The 20,264-nt window shown below is 49.9% G+C and overlaps 1 long non-coding RNA gene across 2 annotated transcripts; it reads left to right on the top strand.

Moving 5' to 3' along the window:
* The first annotated feature begins 1,422 nt into the window (after positions 1–1,422).
* LOC144138286 (uncharacterized) lies at positions 1,423–6,605 on the top strand. Of its 2 annotated transcripts, none has more exons than XR_013315865.1 (2): positions 1,423–1,748; positions 5,743–6,605. It is a non-coding gene; the product is annotated as an uncharacterized LOC144138286 (long non-coding RNA). The 2 variants fall into 2 exon arrangements; XR_013315866.1 differs by lacking the exon at positions 1,423–1,748 and adding an exon at positions 2,902–3,913.
* Positions 6,606–20,264: the final 13,659 nt, after the last annotated feature.

The following is a 20,264-nucleotide window of genomic DNA, read 5'->3' on the forward strand; positions in this document are numbered from 1 at the left end:
CTTTGCATGTTCCACCGAACAGGAAAAACGAAATAAAAAAATTCCCGCGCCTTCCCGCGAGGGGAACACGAGTAAATGCAGAGCATTGGGGCCTCAGTACTGGTTGAAGGCAGTGTTGCTTCCATCGCTTCTTCCGTGATGCTGGAGTAGCAGACACGAGTAAACGTGGGAGCGAGCGTCAACCAAGGAAGGAAGGAACAACGCAGTGACTGAAGCACGAGCGACCGCTAGCGGCTTTATATTTGCAGCGCGCGCAGTAGAGGGAGAGCAGTACGGAGGGGAGAGCGCGCATGCGCAAGCAGCGCGCGCTCTTCTACGCCCCACCGCGCTGCTATCACGCACCTGTTACGCCGAGACACGACCGGACTGGAGGAGCGGCGAGCACGCACTTTCATATGAAAGTGCGCGCCCGCCGCTCCTCCAGCCCGGCCGTGGCCGAGACCGCGACGGAGCGTTCCGGGGGTGACGAGCGAACGGGCTGACTACGACGCATGCGCGCACCTGCTGCGGACGCGGAGCTGTGGACACCGTCCGACGCAGGAAGAGGCGAGGCTAAGAAATGCTCTGCATTTAAAAAGGCAGGCAGTAGTGGTGAATGGAAAAAAAGTAGTTTGCCTGCTAATCTATGGTCGAAGCTATCTGGTGGAAAATAAACTTGCTCGCGCATGCGCAGTAACTATTTTGCAAGCTGTCAATGGTGCAGACACCAATCCACCGCACTGTTGACAAGGCAAATGATACTGCCGGAATTCAACATGATGGTGCTAGCGACGCGATGTGGACGTACAAAGGGCGACAACGTTACCTTGACCGTGCATTTCTTGGGACCGTGCAGACATTTCCCGTGAACGGAAAACCATTAAAAATATTTCGGTTTCACTCCGGAACGAAATAACATATAACGTTTCGGTTACGTTTTCGTTCCGGTCAAAAATATCGTTTTTTAAGTGCGAATGCACTTTATAAGCGACCCCAAACCTTCCCCCGCCGCCGGCGGCGGCGGCGGCGGCGGCGTCCGCAGTCCTCCTCTTCCTAGCAACGGCGTGGAGCGGAGAGGAGCGTCGGTAGCAACGGCGCAGTGACGTCACTTCACCACGTGACCGCGCTCGCTCCGCCTCCTCGCCGTGGCTGCGCGGGTGCGCGCCGCTCCCCGCACCGCTCCTCGCGCCGTGACGTCATGGTATGACGTCACAGCGCGCCTCCTCTCCCCAGCAGCTGCCGCGCGCCTCTCTCTCCACCGTGACGTCACACTCTCTCCTCTCCCCTCGCTCGGCTGCAGCTGCCGTGCGCCGCTGTCCCTCTCCCCTTGCGCTTGTATCGTGTTAACTGCGCATGCGCCTTTTTGTATCTGCGCCTTTCGCTTATCACTGTTTCTGTACCGCTTGGCTGAGATAATGCAGCTGCCTCACGCTATATATACCGGCACGCTACCACAAATAAAGGCTCTTCTTTTTGTTGCTTCAACGCTGCGTGCTTACTGCTGGACGCCGGAACATGGTGTCAGAAGTGGGATTACGTTCGCCAACGCAGTGACAACAGGCAGAGGGGCGTCGCCGTGCACCTTCATGATGGAACTACTGAAGCCACCGCAGCCATTGGTGCTCTCGGGAAGTACAGCAAAGAACTGGAGCCTTTTCAAGCAGAGGTTCGAGCTGTTCCTGCAGGCAACGGAGCCGTCGAAAGAACCGAGGTCGGAGGCAGCCAAGACCGCACTCCTGCTCAGCGTTGCCGGAGAGGACGCCCTAGAGGTATTCAACAACTTTGCCTTCTTGGAGAACGAAAGCAAGGAAGATTACGCAACTGTTACGAGCAAATTTGAGGCGTACTGTCCACAGCAGCAGAACGAAGTATACGAGCGTTATGTTTTCCGCTCAAGAACGCAAGCGGAGGGGGAACCCTTTGAGCATTTCGCCCGGGACTTAAAGGGACAGACAACCGATTTTTGTCGCGTGTATGTTCTCTAGCTCATATGAAAGCCAGCGTTTTATATAGCCGCGTAACCACAAGCAATTTTAAAACAAACTGGCGGAAATAATTTTAATTTGGCAGCAAACTTCCTGAAATCGGAAGTGTGGCGGTTCGTAGTGTCGAAACTTGACACTACAATATGTGTCCCTGTCACGTGACCTGCAAACCTAGCAGCTACTGTAACTGCTGAAACGTTTATTTACGTATTAAAAACCTTTTAAGACAAGTGTTTGTGCAAGCTTAAATAATATATGTATTTCTAAACATTACTTTGAAAATTCTAAAGACACGCCGCCCGCTGCCGCTGGGTTGCTCTCAGTGTGGCTAACTGAGCCACCATGCCCAGAATCAAGGGCAGCGTTCAGTAAACAGACCCAGCGAAGGAGCTTTGACGATTCTGTTTGAGTCAGGGGCGTTTGTTCTGCCAAAAATATTTGATTTCAGTCTCCAAATACGCCAACGGCAGCTTAAAAAAAAAAAAAAAAACGTCGCGCCCGGGGAGAATCGAACTTCCCGCCTCCACAACGTGAAGCCAGATTCTACCTATCGTTTATCACAACAGATGGCGCATTCGTGCAAAATAGACCCTTGCAGTAAAAAAACACATAAAGGAACAGGAAAGCCTGCGATTCAAAGTTTTTTAGCTGGGAACAAGTTTTTAAATATCGTTTTTTATTTCGCATACAGACAAAAGTATGTTGCCGAGCTACTCTATGTCATGGTTGCCAGCATTAGTTTTGGGAGGGACACATACGGCTCGTAGATCAAAAATTTGATTTAAAAAGTTCTAGAGCGTTATCAGCAAAACCGTTTCTCGTCAAGGTGTTTTAAGTGATGCCCTTTCATTTGGGATAGAGAATATATACTCGACAAAAATCGGTTGTCTGTCCCTTTAAGGCGGCTTGCACGAAGCTGCAATTTCGAAACCTTGAGTGACTCCATGGTCAGGGACCAGATTGTTTTTGGAACAGTTAATCCGAAATTGCGCGAGAAAATGCTCAAAGTTAAAGACCTCACGCTACAAAAAGCGGAAGACATTTGTAAGGCAGACGAAGTGTGCGCTGAGCAAAATAATGCCTGGGCTGGTACAGTGAAGGAAGTAGCGCCGATCAAGATGCGCCAGCAGGCCAAATGTGCAGCGTGTGAACAATGTTCCGAATGTGCCGAGGAATGTAGGGTGGAACCCGAGAAAGCAATTGCACATATTAAGGCACGTAGACAATTCAGGTGTTCCCGGTGCCATCGTTCACACGAGCGTGGAAAATGCCCAGCCTTTGGCAAAACTTGTTTTCTGTGCCGGGGCGCTAACCACTTTGCTTCCTGCTGCAAGAAAGGGCCTCAAGTCAGTGAAGTACGGGACGAGCAAGATGACTTTGACATCCTCGATGTCAACGTTGGCAGCAAAGCTGATTGGCTGATCAACGCAACAGTGGCTTCCAAACAAGTGTCTCTTAAAGTTGACACAGGCTCACAAGCCAACTTGTTGCCTCAGTTTGTGTTTCAAAGCCTAAAATCGAAGTCCAGGTTAAGGGAAAGCTCCTCTGTTCTGCGCTCATACAGTGGCGACGCTATCAAGCATATCGGTGTTACTACGTTACAAGTTGTCGCGAACGGCCACACCGGTTACTTCGACTTCTTCAATGTTAAGAAGAGCACCCAGGCCATCCTGGGGCTGTCAGCGAGCGAAGCTTTAGGACTGGTCTCTCGTACTGTCGACGTAGTGAATACAAGCAGCACCATCCAAGTGATGACAGAATTTCCCGAGTTGTTTCAGGGCATCGGCTGTCTAACACGCCAGTACCACATGGTTCTGCGGGAGGATACAACACCGGTGGTCCAACCGGTACGACGGGTGCCCCAGGCGCTCCTGCAGCCCTTGCGAGAGGAACTGGACCGCACGGAGCATGAAGGCATCGTGGTCAAAGTCAGCGAACCGACGGATTGGGTGAGCCCCTTTGTCGCCGCGAGGAAAAAAGATGGTAAACTGCGTGTCTGCATTGACCCCAGGCGCATTAATGAGTGCTTAAAACGAGAGCACTATCAAATGCCAAAAAGAGAGGACATTGAGGCTGAGCTGGCCGGTGCCAAGTTTTTCTCTCGCCTCGACGCGCACTCGGGCTTTCATCAAATTCCTCTAGATGAGGCTACTTCGAAGGTGTGCACGATTGGAACGCCGTTTGGGCGCTACCGTTTCCTAAGGCTACCTTTTGGGATAGCTTCGGCACCTGAGGTTTTTCAAAAAACCATGAATGAAATATTCGACCAGGTCCCCGGAGTGCGAATATATATCGACGATATATTGATATGGGGTAGCACGAGGGAAGAGCACGACGCCCGCCTCCGCACAGCCTTGCAGTTGGCCAAGAGCGCCGGCCTAACTCTCAATGCTGCTAAGTGCAAATTCGGGGTCACCGAAATCGACTTCTTGGGCGACGTGATAAGCCGAGACGGCATCAGACCTAACCCCGCAATGACAACACCATTAAGCGAGATGCCGCAACCAGTTGACAAAGCCGGCGTCCACAGACTGCTAGGGGTGGTCAATTATTTTGGTAAATACATACCGCATCTGGCGGCGCAAAGAACGACGCTCCTGCGAAGCCTCCTTAAGAAAGACACCATCTTCGAATGGTCTGAGAACCATGCCCGCGAATGGAAGTCTGTTTGCGCTTTACTGAGCAGTGCACCGTTGCTAGCCATTTTCGATCCTCCTAGGGAAACAAAGGTCGTCGCAGATGCTTCGAAAAACGGCATCGGTGCGGCTCTCCTTCAGCGTTATGATGACAATTGGCGGCCGGTAGCCTACGCGTCCCGCACCATGACCGAGACAGAGCAACGATACGCACAAATCGAAAAAGAGGCAATGGCGATCACTTTTGGGAGCGAGAAGTTTTTTCACTTCGTATACGGCCGCAAATTCGTCATTGAGACGGACCACAGACCGCTGATAGCAATTGCTTCGAAGGCAATTGGTGACATGCCGCCACGACTTCAGCGGTTTTTTCTGCGCTTGCTCAGATTCGATTATGTTCTTCACTTTGTCCCAGGTAAACAGCTGTTCCTGGCTGATATGTTATCTAGATCGTCGCCAGTGGCACCGGGCACTATGGATGACTTCACGGAGGATGTTGACGTTCACGCAGTGAGCGTGTCTTCAGACCTTGTAAGCAAGAAAATGTTTGCTCGTCTAGCTGAAGCAACAGCTGCTGACCCAGATTTACGAACTGTGCTGCGCTGCATAAGAAACGGCGAAGAACTACAAGGCTGCTTGAAACCATTCAGCTCAGAGTTGACCGAAGTTCAAGGGATTGTCCTGAGAGGAACAAAGGTCATCATCCCTAAGGCTATGAGAGCTGAAATACTGGGTCGTATTCATGAAGGTCATTTAGGCATAAATAAGTGCAAAGCAAGGGCCCGTCGACTGGTATTCTGGCCCGGTCTGAATGGAGACATCGAAAATCTAGTGAAAAGCTGCGCTGTTTGCCAAAAGTACGCGTACAGGCAACAAAGTGAACCGGTAGTGCTCAGGCCAACCCCAGAGCATGCCTGGTACAGAATTGGCGTTGACATCTTTATGTACGCCGGGAGCTCCTACCTGTGCGTGTTTGATGCGTTTTCGAACTTTCCTGAAGTCGAAAAGCTGCCGGACACAACGACGGGCACCGTCATAAATAAACTTAGCTCAATCTTTTCTAGATATGGAATTCCCTTAGAAGTCTGCACTGATAACGGTCCCCAGTTCGCATCCCATGAATTCTCTTTGTTTGCCTCCAGATATGACTTCACGCACGTGACTTCCAGTCCAAGATTCCCGCGGTCGAACGGGCTCGCAGAAAAAGGAGTTCAAATTGTCAAAAGGATCATGAAGAAGACTGGTGAAAGGAAGGAGGACTTCTGGCTTGGTCTACTCAGCTATCGCTCGACGCCACTGGACGAAGGCCGATCTCCAGGTGAATTGCTGCAGGGCAGGAAATTGCGCAATCGGCTGCCCGAATTCAGACCCTGCTCTGGACGCCAGGACTTCAGGCGTCAGTCGTGCCAACCGAAGTCGTCGAGAGGGAAACCTTTGCCAGAACTCAACAAAGATGCAGTCGTAAGAGTTCGTGGGGATACATGGGATCGCAAGGCTCGTGTTTTGGATAAGGTGGCGCCGAGGTCTTATCGCGTCTTTACAGAAGACAGTCGGGTGCTTCGACGGAACCGGCAACACCTTCTCGCCACACGTGAATCTTTCCAGAGGGACGAAGCGGAAGACTCATCCCCCGACGAAGACATGTTCCAGGAAAATTCATGGTCGCCGTCAACGGTACAACCTGCGTCAACAGGAAGTTTGCCGGAGTCGACGACGGCAACCCCAACGCTAGAACACCAACCAAGGAAGTCCACCCGGCAAAGGCGAAAACCTAGCCGCCTTGGTTACGACGAGAACTTCAACCAAGTGACGTGTATATTGCTGTCAAAGTTCTAACTGTCATACGGAGGGAGATGTATCGTGTTAACTGCGCATGCGCCTTTTTGTATCTGCGCCTTTCGCTTATCACTGTTTCTGTACCGCTTGGCTGAGATAATGCAGCTGCCTCACGCTATATATACCGGCACGCTACCACAAATAAAGGCTCTTCTTTTTGTTGCTTCAACGCTGCGTGCTTACTGCTGGACGCCGGAACAGCGCTCGCCTCCTCTCTCAGCCACCTGGCTCGGCGCGCTCGGCGCGGCGTACCCCCCTATATATGCAGCGATAAACTGCCAGACCTCCGTGGGTCGGCTCGCGCGCGCTCACGGGCGAATGCCAACGGATTTTAACTTTACTCCCCCTCATAGCATCACCCCGTGCATTCGCACTTAACCATGTTCACCCTCGGGGAAATGCTTGGGAGTTTTTTTCGTTTTTCATTTTCGTTCCGTTCCGACACACTGCCCACAACAGCTGAGTACTCAGGATTTCAGTACGGGGGGAGGGGACACCTGAAGGACCACAAAAGTAAATAAAACAAAACAAGCGAAGGAAAATTTGATTGCTGCATTGAGGTGGATGTCAAATTTTTCTTCCCAGAAACTTACTCCGCCTTGCTGTTTTCCCCTAAATCTGGCCAATTAAAATAAAACAAGACAACACAAAGAGCCAAAGGTAACAATTTATACGGGTGATTACGTGCTCTGTCTCATTTTCCAAATATTTCAAAGTTTCCGGCCTCTAGATGCCATTCGAGGCGAGTGAGAACCATTTTTTTCATTAATTTTCCAATACAGGAGGTCATCGATATAGGGCGGAGGTTCGTCGTTAAAGTTGCTGGTTTGCCGGGTTTGGGGATAAGGGTAACTGGGCCTCTTTCCATTCTGGCGGCAGACTTCCAGAAGGCCACACCCGATTGATATGCGTCAGAAGCTCTTCTAATTTAGAGTCAGGAAAGTTACGGAGCATTTTATACGTTACGCCATCTGGTCCAGGGGCTGTGCATCGGTTTAGCTGAAATAGAGACTTCCGGAGTTCTGCCATGGAAAATTCAGAGTTCATTCCGGTATCCATATCTTCTCGTTGATCAGATATATGAGTATTCGATGGGTGCATGGTGGGTAGAAAGTGTTTCGAATTTCTTCTATGAGGGCGGGTTGATCGAGGTGCTGTGCCAATAGTAGTTTTCGAAGGGTGTGTCGAGGTTTTCTCTCTCCAAGGAGAGATCTGAATACGTTCCAGCCAGGGGAGATGTGAAGATGGCCATTCATGGCATTGCAAAAGTCAAGCCAATGCTTTGTGGCCAGTTTTTCGGCGTATTCCCGGCATTCCTGCTCTAGTGCTACGACTCTTGAGTGGAGAGTCACATTGCGTTTGTTTAGGCGGCAGCGTTTGAATAACGTGCAATGTTTGTCCCATAATGACAGGAGGTGGCTGTCAACATGTGGATGGTCTTCGGTGCGGGCGATCTTTTTACTGTGTCGACAAATCGTTGAATGTATCAGAGTACTCACTATGCCTATGGGCAGATTACGCGCGTCAGTGGCGTCCAAAGCTGCTCTAGCGTCTGGCAGTTGACGTCTAGCGTCTGGCTCTAGCAGTTGACGAGTTTTGCACGATGAAAGTTCGTGCTGGCTTGACGGATGCGGGAACTAAAATGGACATGCATTTCGAGAATGTAATGATCGCATCCTAGAGTTTCTTCAGTATTCTTCTATGTTGCTCTGAGAGGTCCTCGGATCCATGCGAGATCTGGGGCGGTGTCCGACTCCCGAACTGTCCCCAGTCGTGTAGGGGCAGATGATTCGGTGAGGGGTGTGAATTGATGACTGTCAACAAAATTTGCCAATTTACGGCCGAGTGGTACCATGCGATCGTAACCCCACGTAGTATGAGGACAGTACAAGTCACCAAGCAGGAGGACAGTATCACGAGCACTCGCAGTAGGGATAAGGGTGTGTAGCGGAGGCAAAGGTGCTGAAGGTTGGTTGGGGCTCCAGTACACATTGATGACCGTGAGTCGATGGTCGCCTACCAGAGTAATGGTGCTGACATATTTGTGCGAGGGTGTATTAATATGCGTGGTGTCATTTTGGGTGGTAGGGAGGTATTTACGCACGTAGGTAAGTGTCATGGTAGGTGTGGCGCTGGTGTCTACGATGCCTCGGCGACAATGGGTGATACTAGGTTGCGAAAACAATTGGTAGCCATGGGAATGACCCTCCAGCTTCTTGAACAACTATGATGTCTGGGTTGATAACGTTATGCTCCATATACATTCATCCTGATGTTGCACTTTCAAGCTCTGACTTCGGGGCGCTGGTTGACCAGCTGCCCGAACCATACATCCTTACAGGCGACCTTAATGCTCACAACTTTCTTTGGGGCTCTTCTCGCACGGATGCCCGAGGTCGCCTGATAGAGAAATTCCTTACATCTTCACGAGCATGCCTTTTCAACAATAAACAGCCTACATACCATAACATAGGACACAACACATACTCATATCTTGACTTGGCGATTGGCTCCGCAGTTCTCTTTCCTCTTCTCGAGTGGGGTGTGGGCACTGACCCATACGGTAGTGACCACTTCCCCACCTCACTAACATATATAGGTAAAGGCCCATGCAGCCCATCTTCCCAAAACAGGTTCAATGAAGCAAGAGCTAACTGGAATACATTTACAGAGACATCCAAACTACACCACACATCCATTGGACACCTACAGGTTGAAGAAGCTACCCAACTGCTCACGGCGCACATCCTCGACGCCGCCGAAAAGTCCATTCCCACCTCCTCTGGTGCCCCGCGCAACCAGAGGAGGCCGTGGTGGAATGAGGCCTGTAGGCGAGCGCGAGAGGCCCAGAACAAGGCGTGTGGTATCCTACGTCGATACCCCACGTCGGGTAACCTCATTTTGTTCAAACGGGCCAAGGCGTTCGGAAAACGTGTGCGCAGTGAGGCAAAACGAGAGAGTTGGCGTACATTCATAACATCAATTAACTCCTACACAGACACACGAAAAGTATGGACACGTATACGCAAACTCAAAGGACAACAGACACACAGCCTGCCCCTGGTCAGCACAACAGGAGACACACTCGAAGACCAGGCTGACACACTCGCACGACACTTCCAACACGTGTCCAGTTCAGCACACTACACAAACACTTTCATGAAACACAAACAAACGACCGAAAAGAAGCCTATACTAGATAGCAATAGGTCAACATCTTCTTATAACTCAAAGTTTTCACTGCATGAGCTGAGGGCTGCTTTGAGCACGTGTAAACCCTCAGCTCCAGGCCCAGACAACATCACATATACAATGATACAACACCTACACGCAGACACACTTGAAGCACTTCTAAATCTATATAATAAAATATGGCTTTCGGGGCACATCCCACACTCTTGGAAGGAGGCCATAGTAGTGGCTTTCTTGAAGGAGGGAAACGACCCGTCGTCCCCCTCAAGTTACCGTCCTATAGCCTTGACGAGCTGCCTGTGCAAGCTTCTCGAGACGATGATAAATCGCAGGCTCGTGTACTTCCTTGAGTACAACGGTCTTCTCGAGAGCTGCCAGGCAGGCTTCAGGGCGGGGCGATCCACGAATGACCAACTCGTAGCTCTTGAATCGTATATTAAGGATGCCTTCGTGCATGAACAGTATTGCGTAACTGTGTTTTTCGACCTCGAGAAGGCCTACGACACCGCTTACGGCTACGGTACCCTCAGTGACCTGAAGTCTTTCGGTGTTTCGGGCCATATGCTCAACACTCTTGCTAGTTATCTGTCCGAAAGAACTTTTCGCGTGAGAGTTGGTAACGCACTGTCAAGGATTCATGTGCAAGAAAACGGCGTGCCGCAAGGTGGAGGTCTAAGCTGTACTCTTTTTATAATTAAAATGAACTCTCTTGGTAAGGCATTGCCACCTACCATTTCTTACTCTATGTATGTAGACGACGTACAGATATCTTTTAAATCTTGTAATATGTCAATCTGTGAACGTCAGGTCCAGCATGGTGTTAAAAAACTTGCCAGCTGGGCAGACAAGAATGGTTTTAAACTCAATCCACAAAAAAGTTCTTGTGTTGTGTTCTCCAAAAAGCGCGGGATCCATCCGGACCCAGATATTACTCTGAATGGCGTTTCAATTCCTTTTAAAAAGGAGCGCAAGTTTTTAGGCATAATATTCGATAACAAGCTAACATTTGTTCCACACTTGAAACATCTTAAGCAAAAATGCCTAAAAACTATGAATATTCTCAAAGTTCTCTACCACCAGTCGTATGGTGCAGACAGGCAACTCCTTCTGCGGGTTTATAGCACCCTAGTGGGATCCCGCTTGGACTACGGCAGTGTTGTATATGGGTGCGCAACAAAAACGGCACTAAAAATGCTGGACCCGGTGCTGCATTTAGGGCTACGCCTCGCATGCGGTGCTTTTCGCACTAGCCCTGTCCAAAGTCTCTATGTAGAATGCAATAAATGGTCCCTAGATCACCAGAGGGTGTACATTGACGTTTTATATGCCTCAAAAATCATGTCTATGACAAATCATCCTTTTACTCCGACCATTAATGATGCATCCTCACAGCAACTCTTTTTAAATCGTCCATCAATCTCCATGCCGTTTCCTCTAACAGTGCGAGACGAAGCTTCTGAGCTAGAAGTCTCGTTTTCAGGCATTCACAAGACGCCCATCATTGATTCAATTCCACCATGGCATCTCCGCCCTGTGTCATGTGACATGTCTTTTATGCAGTTTAGCAAGAAAAGGTCACCAAGGATTGCGATTCTGCAGCATTTCTTGTTTGTGCAGCATAAGTACCGCTGTGAAGAGTTTTACAGTGATGCGTCCAAGACTGCAACTGCTGTGGCTTGTGCTGCGCATGGGCCAAACTTTCACGTCAGTAAAACAATGAACCTTTGTAGCAGTATATTCACAGCGGAAGCATACGGTATTTTAATGGTAATAAATCACATAGTCCAACATCAAATCCTAAAATCCATCGTGTACACGGACTCTCTTAGCGTTGTACAAGCACTTGCATCAGGAAAGCATTCTAAAAACTTTGTCATCAATCATGTTTTTAAGGCTATCATGTCTGCATATGCATCAAACCTTCAAATAACTTTCTGTTGGGTTCCAGGGCACTCTGGAATTGCCGGGAACGAAACCGCAGATCGAATGGCCACTGCAGCTACACTCTTGAATACAATGGACATAGCAACAGTGCCATACACAGACATGAAGCCACACATCAGACACCAACTTCGCAACAGATGGCAAGCACACTGGAGTGAACAAACAGATAACAAGTTACATGTTATAAAACCACGCTTGGGACCATACACCACTGACACACGCAACAGATACACAGAAGTTGCCCTTGCTAGGCTACGTATAGGGCACACACACGTCACACACTCGTTTCTCCTCACGGGGTCTTCAAGACCCCAGTGTGGCAGGTGTGGAGAAGCCCTATCCGTAGTTCACATACTCATTCAATGCAAAGCACTTCACACAACACGACGCAAACACTTCCCACAGCTATTCAGACTACACGTCCCACTGCACCCAGCGTTTTTCCTGTCTGACGATCCCATGTTTTCTATCAAGTGCGTTTTTTAATATTTAGAAGAAGTTCAATTTTTAGACCTCATTTCGTACCACGCGTGATCACTCCCTGGCCCTATACACCAGCCATGCTCATTGTCGTTTTGTGATTTTACTTTTTTTTTGCTGACTTTCTTAGTGTTTAAGGTTTCACCCCTCATATATGACTATTGTTTTGGCGCTCTTTGCCCCAGTTGGCCTTGCGCCATAAACATCCAACCATCATCATCACCATGATGTCTGGGTGTTTCCCAGGAAATTCCATGTGCTGTAGGAGAAGGTTTTTCTTTCTTCGGAGCCCACAACAATTCTATTGCCAGACTATGAGGGATTTACGGAGATGAGGAGGGTTTGGAGCCAATGCCGTATTATTCATTTTGCATCTAATCGTAATGTTCGGCCGAGGTGGGTGTGCGTTTATGCGGAAGGCGGTCGTCTTCAAGCGAAGAAAGGCGGGCGGTAAGCTCTCAAAGAGCAGCGAGAACCGGAGATAGAGCTTGAGATACGATGGAAGAGACTACTTGTTCAAGCAAGGAGGGGAGGATTTTATCCAAGGCGGCACGAACAATGTTTTGAATATCGATGTGCGTAACAATGGGCTGCATAACTTGGGAGGACGAGGTAGGGGCGGACAAGGGGTTGACTTATAGGGTAAGGGAAGGTAAAGAAGAGGTTGTTGGGCGCATAGTTTGGGGTGGGGGGGGGGGGTGAAGTGTTGGCGGCAGGAGGATTGACGGAGGGTGTAGATGTGGGTGAGGAGGGATTTGCTCGGCCGCTCACCTGTCGAGTTGGAGGAGGAGCCGGGCTGTTGGCACACAGTACGTTGGCGATAACCTCGTGCTTTCTGGAATCCAGGCGTGGAGGAAATCCAAGGTTTTGGGGTAGCAAGGAGTGGTTGACTTTCAGGCCCACCCGTTGCCCGGACCCTTTGGAGCGGCTCTGGTTCCGGTTCTTGAAGCCATGGGGGGACTTCTCCCGCATTTTGCTCCGGCTGCGTGAGGAAGCTAGAAGTTCAAACCGATTAGAGGTGGGCAAAGCAGACCAATCTTTGGCTGAAGCAGTCAATAGAGGTTGCTCTTGGGTTTTCATGTACCGCCGTCGCATGGTCCTCATGCGTTTCCGCCGTGCCTTCGTAGTTTCATCGCGTGCAGGGCAATTGGGGTCCGTCGCTGGATGTTCGCCGCTACAGTTGACGCACCGAGGCTCACAGTCGTGACGAGTGTCGGAAGGTGACTGGTCTGGAGGAAACTTGGTCGCGCATGTCGCGCAGCGCAGGAACACATTTCGGTTAGGGTAGGTGAGGGTCCGGTGCTCCAAGCTGAAGCAGTGGAGGCATTGCTGACTGTTGGGGCGGGGCGGGTATACTCTGAACACTGTTGAGCAGAGGACAACGTGGCGAGGTAGGGTAGGTCCTTCGATTGTGATGAGAAGGGAAGCCGTTTGACCAAGCCGGCGGAAGCGCAAATTTTTCGAGATGACTTCCTGCAGTTCCATTGCAAAATATTTTCTCTTTCCATTATGAAGTGTTCAGAGCTACTGGAGTGTGACTATTTACGTAAGGTCTTTCGGGGCTTGCACTCTTTGAAGAGGTTTTTTACCTTCTCTGGAGGTTTGGATGAAAGGACCCGCTCTTTCCGCTGCGAAGACAGGAAAGGTGCCACATCCATTTTGTCATCAGATCTGGGGGGGGGGGGGGTGGTATCCAGAGGACCGGACCCCCTGTACTTGGCTCCCTTTTCGGAGCCCTTCGTTCGACCCGCGATGGCCGAGGGTGTCAGGAACGCTCCTGGTGGCACAGGCGGTGCGGCGGGGGTGGAAGCTGCCGCGGGAGCTTCCGTCTCCATCTTATCCGTGCCCTCGCATGTGCTTTGGGCCGGTGGAAAGGAAACAGTGGGTGCAGCAGCATCCCCAACTGACGTGGTTGCCACCACAGCCGCTCCTGGCTCAGCGAGTGGTGCGGAGGCGAGTTGGGCTGCCTGGGGCAACCCAGGGGGGAGGGGGGGGGTGGTGGACCAAGCCCGACTCTCGGTACTGGGTCCCTGCCGAAACCAGACGCCGCTCCGCCCCCCCCCCCCCCCCCCCCCCCAGCGAGCTGCGTTGGCGTACTTCCCCTGAGAGAAAAAGGCGAACCTCTTTCGCGTCTGTGGGGAGGTGATGTTCTCGTTGACTCTTACAGTGATGATTTGTTTTTCTTGCTTGAACTTTTCACAACTCCTAGAATAGGCAGCGTGTGGTCCCTGGCAGTTCGCACAGGTGAAGCTCTCGGATTCGCAGTTGTCGGTTAAGTGATCATGTGCTGCACATTTTACACACATCAGTTTACCACGGCAAGAGGTTGTGCCGTGCCCAAACCAATGTCACTTGAAGCAGCGGCGTGGGTTTGACACGTAGGGTCGGACCGGATATCTCATGAAACCTGCGTTGACCGACTCGGGAAGTGTTAAGATTATATGTTTGGTTTCCATTTTTTGGTCATCTCGGCGTATGGTCATTCGCCTCACTGCTGTCACGCCCTGATCCCGAAGGCCGTCGAGAAGATCTGCTTCAGTCTCATTTAATAGATCCCGATCAGAGATCATGCCCTGGCAGCTATTAAAGGAGCCATGAAGAGAAAACACAAGTTTGGTTCATTCGAAAGATTGCCTCGTCAGAATCATACTGACACCACTTTTAACGTAAACTTCGCTCAAATAAGCTACATAATTAGGAAAAAAGGGAATGGCCATGCGACCCACTAGCTCATTTCCCGCAACAGAACCTATGATGTCATTCGAGCCAGTTCTGCGATTGGCGGAGGCCGGCGAAAGTAAACGCGAATTAGGCAGAGCTTACAAGCTTGCCGAACGAGCTATTTGCGCTTAAATTTAGGGCACATTCTTTTTAAAGCCGTAAGAATGGTGGTAAGTGTAAGTTACGAAAGCACATGTAAACATAGAAGTACCGCTTCGTACTGCTGTTGTTGGTACTGCGCGCACTATGCTTGTTTAGCTGCACAGAACTGCGGGGCTTTGGGGTTGTCTCAGACGACACTGGCCGATTGATTGCCGCGACGGTGTCTTACGTGAACATATTTGTCGAGCGAGCACTATGTTTCACGAAACCATTTTCTCCCAGAACGAAAAAAAGGCAGAAAACGACACGCCACGGTATGGTGGCGCCATCTAGGTACAGTAACGTAAACAAACGCGCGAGTACCTCAGTGCCAGCACAACGTACAGGGTGGAGACACCCTTTGAACGGTCCCGTGCCGCTGCAGTTGGGTCAACGTGCACAACACGTCGTTCTCGTTTCCCACGAGACCCAGCAACGCGAAACAAATAAGATGATTCAAACTTCGCCAGTTAACCCCGTTGCGGCGATAATTTTAGCGCGGTTTTGATACAATGACTTGTTTCGGCAGCGAGCGAGTGGACCAAAATGGCGGCGCCAGCGCATACGTGTCTCCACCCTGTACGGCGGATGCGTGAATCAAGGGACCCTAGGCTGCAGAGCGGTCGGTTCCTGTGATGTCATTTGGGACCCAGAAAACGCACGATTGAGCGGGAAAATCAAAATTTTTACCTAAATTGATTAATTTCTCAGTGAATAAAGCATCGTTTGCATTCGGACAAGCGCTGGGGGCACTATAAAACACGAAATCTTTCGAATAACACAAACTTGCATTTTTTCTTCATGGCTCCTTTAAGGCTGCGATGGGGCGTGATCTTGATGTCAACATCGACCATGCGCGTTTGCTTAAGGAGGTTAGAGGATTGTTTGTTTTCTACTTCAATCAGGACATCTCCCGTTGTGAGTTTCTTAGAATTGTACGACTTTCCGATAAAACTTTCAAAAAACTTGGAAATCAGAAAGACAGACTGATAGGTGATGGGTTTTGACTTATCCAGGGATTCCATTACCAAAAAGCGCGAGATATTATTGGGCTTTGGAAGAGAGATCGAAGGCAAAGGAGGAAAAGAAACTTCGGTGCGGCCCCTTTTCAGGGACCGATCACGTTGGGGGGGGGGGGGGGGGTGAAAATACCATATGCTATAGTATAAAAGCAGGGGACGGGGGTACTTCCTTCTCAAACCTTACCCTGAGAGCTTGAGAGGTCTCGGAGCTCCTTGCCTGGTAAATAACAGGGAGCCCATCCACCGGAGCTTGACCACGACTCCGACAGCCACCGTTCGTGGTTTCTCACCCTCCACCTATAAACACATCGCCACGGTTGACTACAGCTATGTTTGGGCGCTCGGGGTACTCGGTGTCACCAATACCGTCACCAAGATTACTCAAGGTGCCCTGTGCGGGGTTACGAGAACACTATAACAGCAGTTGAAACCATTAGGTGCCATTAGGAAGTGCATCGTTTTGTACAATATAGGTAGCCCTGTTAGTTGTTCATGACGGATTAAAATGTTTGCTCAGTGAACTCACGACATTACCAGCATGCATGATGGGCGATAGAGTTAAATGTGTTATTGAGATACTCCCGCCTTGGATTTCGCAATGCGTGAGTTTCGAGAATTCCGCACCTCTGAATTTTTTTTTGACATCTGGCTAACCGCTCATAGATTGAGTACAAAAGAACGCCACTTTGAGAAATATCTTGATGCACTCTGCGGTTACCCATGGTTTGTGAATTTTCTTAGTGTGTATGTGTGTTTTAAATTTAAAGCGCTTTTTGTGAGCTTGTAGGCACAAATATATGCAGATAAAGATATATGTTGACCACAGCGTGCCATTAGTTGAAGCAATTTGTTGTCTGAAAATTTACAAGGTAGTGACAGCGATGTCCTCAATCAGAGCAATGACAGGCAGTGAAGTTTTCCCTAATTGAGGACTAGCGTTTCTGTGAATTTGCTTCTCAGTTTTACGGTATTGTCTGTGAACTGTGAGGTGTTATTTTATGTATGTATGTATGTATGTATGTATGTATCTATTTATTTATTTATTTATTTATTTATTTATTGCCACATACTGCAGCCCTTTAAAGGAGCCATGAAGAGAAAACACAAGTTTGGTTCATTCGAAAGATTGCCTCGTTAGAACCATAACGACACCACTTATAACGCAAACTTCGCTCAAATAAGCTACATAATTAGGAAACACGGGAATGGTCATGCGACCCACCAGCTCATTTCCCGCAACAGAACCTATGCCGTCACATGGGCTAAGCTCTGCGATTGGCGGAGGCTGGCAGAAGCAAACGCATGTTAGGCAGGGCTTACAGTTTGCATAGCGAGCTAAATGCCCGTGAAACATACTGCACATTCTTTTTATGACAAAGAACGGTGGAGTAAACGGTTGAAGGTCAGAACAAACTCGCAAGCGTGTGCGCCAATGCGTACGAAACTAGCGCGCCGGCCGAGCTCGACATCTCGCCGCCGCGCAGACGAATTTTCGGGTTCGAGGCTCTTCGGGGCCAACGAACCGTTCCAGCACGCACAGCCGCGATTTTGCTTCGTATCGTAATCCCTTCGCAGGAGGTTGTCCGTCATATCGCCAACCAGCAAAGGTAAAAATAGAAACGAGGGGAGTACGGAACAGCAAGAAGCGACGAGATAGTGCCAGTCGTCGCGTAAGTTTCGAATGGTGTTGGCTTGCTGCTGTCGTTACGAGCTCGTTTCCAGTTTACAACCACTGAAAACTTCAGTTTGTTCAGTTACGGCAGGGACCCTTACGTTAGCTCACTCCTGGGACCTGCTGGCGCTCGTCGCCGACTTCGTCAAATCGCTCTGACCTTGGGGAAAAAAATGCCGTAAACACCGCGCATTGACGCTCGTATCTTTCTGGTCGAAGCAGAGAGCTCGCGCGAACGGCTTTCCATACACGACACCGGCCAACTGGCATAAGTGATACTGCTACTGAAATTGAACTATTATTAACCGTAATCAAAACACGGCACATACGTACCAGTCTATATTCGTCCGTCGCGACGGGGCTGACGAGGCAGCGGTGCCGACGGCTGGGCGTTCGTCTGTTGGCTATCGCGGAATGGTCGCTTTCCCGTCCACCGCGTATCCCACAACTCTTGCCGCTCGTGCACTTAGAAGCATTGAGCGTTTTTGTGGTGTGAGGTTGTTAAATGCAAGCCCGAGCTCCTCGGCGAGAGTTTTGTTCTCCGGATCAGGCGATTCCATGACTAGGGCTGCGGGTGCACTAGGTTTTACTAGTATTTCTAAAATGGCCGCCGTTTCGATCGACTCCCGCGTGTGGGTGCTATATGGAGTCGACATACTAAGTATCTGTTTCATGGACCGGCTCTATGACGCCATTGTACACGTCACGGAATGTTCAATTTTAGCGGGAGATTTAAAATTTTGGCTTAAATTGCCTTATTTCTCAGTGAATAATGCATCATTTGCTTCCGGGAAAGCGCTTGGGGTACTATGAAACACCTAATCTTTCGAATAAAACAAACTTTTGTTTTCTCTTCATGGCTCCTTTAAGGGCTATAGCAGGAGTGTTTGAAATACAGAGGAGCGATTAGAAGTGCATCACTTCAGCGAACAAGAAGTACAATTAACACCGCGCACACATTGCAATTCCATTCACAACAAAAATACTGGTCCTGTAGATGCCAATGTATGTAGAATCCTAGTTATACATCCAATGAGCGGGCACTGCAGGACGGGGCCCACATACCAACACAACAAAGCAAGGAACTATTGATTAAGCGCGACTTTCAAGAAAAAGCTGAAATTGATTTATCGATGCGCTCCTGATCTCACCCAGCAGTAAATTCCACTGTTCTGTCGTTCTTGGAAAAAAAACTAAAACTAATCAGTCGCATACGGCCACATGTTCATGGTCATACATCGTCCGCCAACCAAAAAGCTAGAGCTAATTCCTTTCTTTCTTCAGAACTATGTATACCTTGATTTGCCAGCGTTTATTACCTGAAACCGATAATAGGGGCGCTCCTATAAAATGGTGGCCGATGACCGCTAACCTTGGTCTCAATTACTCAGGATTTCGTTCCTGTTACATCAGCTTGTGCACTAGATAGATCGTAAACAGTCTCAGCTTCAAGTGTAAGGCGCGTGGGTTTGGGTTCACAAATCAGCTTTTAGAATATTTGATACGAGCAGCAGTGAAAGCTATGAGCCTTTGAGTACTGCTGTAAAACATGTGAATAGTTAGGTTAGCCCTAATTGCCGATTTTAGTTTATTAAAGTACGCTAATCGAAGTATATGTTTAAAGGGGCACTGACACAAAATTTTGAAGGCGAGATAACTTCGGAGATAGATTGGTGGGAACACATATACATCATCTGCAAAATATCAGCGGCGAATACAGCCTAGAACATATTTAAAATCAATTTTAAAGTGTGCGAAACGCAACCGACCTGCCAGCAGAGGACCACGCGCAATCGACATCCCGAAGATATCGTGTAAATAAACAACATCCAAACACGTCACGAGTTTGTGTTTGCCGCTTCCGCACTGCCGGCGCTTTTCGCCGGCTCGTCCGGCTCGCCGCTCCAATCGGAGGGCCGGAGGGCGGAGCTTCTGCTCTCGAGAACGAACGACCCGATCGTTGGCGGCGGAGGCGCCGTGATTTCGTCAGCTCATGGGGCAGCTGGCAGCGACCAAAGTTCTACAGCGATTCCAGGCACTCTGTTTCTATTACTGTTTATTACCATTGGATGCGAAAACGCGCCGGAGGCACGAAAAGCCCACTGAGCTAGCCGCACGATCGCTGTGCAGGCGGCGGCCACGGCCGCGAAGTGGCCCAGGCCGGCACAGGTAGCTCGAGTGATAGCTTGTTACCGCTGCACGAAGTTGTCCCCAAGTCCCGACCATGGTGGCTTACATGAGAAAGGAGTTAATGATGCGATGGCGGGTTGCATTAAAAATTGTCATCTGCACCTCTTACGAGAGCGGCACTCGAATATCCGCCGCAGTGCTAAGCCAAACACATCTGCAGGTGGAACTGTAGGCAGACCGGCCGGCTGCTCCCAGCGCGCGTCTTGCCACCCACCGTCTCGAGCGTCGCGCGTCGTTCTTTAGCCGCGGTAGCATTTGCACTCGCAGCGCCTGCGTCACATCCACGGTCGCTTTTTAGACGCAGAGCATCTGATTCACTCGCCTTGTCCCTCCGGCGTCGTCGTCGTTGTCGGCGTTGTCCACCCCTCTGCCATTCTCCTCGCCGCGCGAGCTGCGCTCTCCGCCGCTCTCCGCCGCTCACCCCCTCTCCTCTCCGATAACGAACACTCTCTCGCGAGGGGCATTG

Source organism: Haemaphysalis longicornis, unplaced genomic scaffold (assembly GCF_048455015.1).
Source record: "Haemaphysalis longicornis isolate Haplotype H1 unplaced genomic scaffold, Haemaphysalis longicornis Haplotype H1 scaffold_1, whole genome shotgun sequence".
In the NCBI taxonomy this organism is placed as follows: domain Eukaryota; kingdom Metazoa; phylum Arthropoda; class Arachnida; order Ixodida; family Ixodidae; genus Haemaphysalis; species Haemaphysalis longicornis.